The sequence below is a fragment of the Octodon degus genome, unplaced genomic scaffold (assembly GCF_000260255.1).
Source record: "Octodon degus isolate 3935 unplaced genomic scaffold, OctDeg1.0 scaffold00340, whole genome shotgun sequence".
Lineage (NCBI taxonomy): Eukaryota > Metazoa > Chordata > Mammalia > Rodentia > Octodontidae > Octodon > Octodon degus.
In genome coordinates, this window is record NW_004524916.1 from 487246 (window position 1) to 489340 (window position 2095).

The following is a 2095-nucleotide window of genomic DNA, read 5'->3' on the forward strand; positions in this document are numbered from 1 at the left end:
TTTTTTTTTTTTGTGGTACCGGGGATTGAACTCAGGACCCTGCGCTTGCCAGGCAAGCACTTATTCTACTGAGTTATCTCCCAGCCCAGTCTTTGTTTTAATCTTGTATCTTATTTCCATTTTTAATTTTAAGTTTCTCCTCTATTGCAAGCTATAGTGTGTGCTTTTATAAGCCAGTTCCTATCTCCTGTCACATGCACTTCTCTATGTGATTTTAGCGATGCTATCATATATCTACAAAATATCAACTTCCATTGAAAGAATGTTCACTCAGGTTTTCTGGTTGGATTCATTTTCTAAATGAATGCAATAAGAAAAATCTTGAACACATTACCATAATACAAGACAAAGGTTGAACAAGGTAAAAGAGTTTTCTCTTTGTTCTAAAATAAGTATAGAGAACTAATGCCATTATCTAATCATTTTGTTTATTTAAATTTATTTTGACAGAAGGCATAACAGATTTGTATTCCATTTCATTTTCCTTTCATTAAGTTATTAAACTGATTTTAATTCACCACCCACTTCAAAGAAAAAATAGCAATCTTTCGAAATCAGGTCCTTTAATTACTTGATTTTAATATGTAACTATATTGCTACCTTATCGTTACTCTTTGTTTGAATTAAAAGGAAAGTGTATAATTGTGAGAATGTAAACAAATACTACTAAAAACAAAGAGAGGTAACACAAAAGAACTACAGTAATGAAGATGTGTATAGAACTCAAGGAAGGTGTCCCAACCGTACGGTGATGTGGCACAAATGGAGAAGTGATTAACTTTGTTTTCTGCATGGTGATAAACAGAAGACAGAAAAAGAAAAAAGTCTTACAAAATACAAGAGATAATAGGAAACAGTGTTGCTATTCTATATATTGAATGGTGTAAGGCAGTTATGCCCTGTTAAATAAAATGCAGTACCAAGGTAAATGATATTTTTCTATTCTCATTTGATTATATCTCCAAGTTGACCATTATTGTCCATTTTATATTATATATAAAATTGCACACATACAGAAAATTTTGATACATTTCAGTATGTTTGCAACTAAACTTTGGCAATGAAAATACTTGACTTTTATGTATGTAGATTTCTTAGCTTCCAATATACATTATTATGCCTGACATTTGCCTTGTGTCTTTTAGTATAACAGTTCAAAAAGATGTATAAAAATTTAAAGTGTGTCTTATTTGCTCAATGAAGCTAATCAGCGAAATTCATAAGCATACAAAATAAAGAACAGGTAAATAATTAGAAATTTATTGCTTACCTCTTCATGCTGTCCTTTCCAATTTCCTCACCCTGATAAACCAAATTTCTTCTTTTCCTCAAATATTTCATACTAGTTCAAGGAGTACAAATGATACTACAACATGGTTCTTTGATTCTATCTTATTGACTTCAAATTTTCTTTAAATATATTTCTACCATGAAATCAATTATTTTCACCATACTTACAATTTCAAATACCTTGCTGTTTTTATTCTATTTATTTTTTCATATCTCTGTAACATCCTATATTTTAAATCATTATGTGACTTATTTCTGAATTGTTAATAACCTTTATTCTGCTAAAATGTCTTTTCACCAAAGACAATTATCTGCCTTCTGAATTTAGAGCAATTATTTCTCAGTCTATCAGTGGGCACTTGAGACAAACTTCTTTTTTTGTCCAGTGACCTCTGAATTTTTACTTGCTCATTATTTCCCAAGGGCACCCTATTCCTACTGCCTCAGTGTCTCAACACTTTGGTGTCAATGGTCTAAGACACTTGCATATTTTCTGTTCACTATTTTGCAGGTGGAGGTTCTCTGGATGGTTTGTTGCCAGGGCATCACCAAGACTGAAATCCTCCCCATCTTCCAGCAGGTGGTGGTATGTGGCAATCTCAACCTCCAGCTTGACCTTGATGTCCAGCAGGGCCTTGTCTCCTGGACCTGGTGCTGTCCCTCTGGTCGAGTCTGTGCCGGTTCAGACTCCAGGTGCTGCAGGACCCCTCTGAGTTGCATAGCATAGCAGGCTTCCAGGTCTCTCAGGCTGTTCTCCAGGTCAATCTTCAGATTTCTCTCTCTCTCTCTCTCTCTCTCTCTCTCT

At 34.2% G+C, this 2095-nt stretch overlaps 1 pseudogene; it reads right to left on the reverse strand.

Annotated features, from left to right (window-relative positions):
* Nucleotides 1-1733: 1733 nt before the first annotated feature.
* LOC101567762 overlaps nt 1734-2095 on the reverse strand; it is a 13627-nt pseudogene continuing 13265 nt past the window's right edge.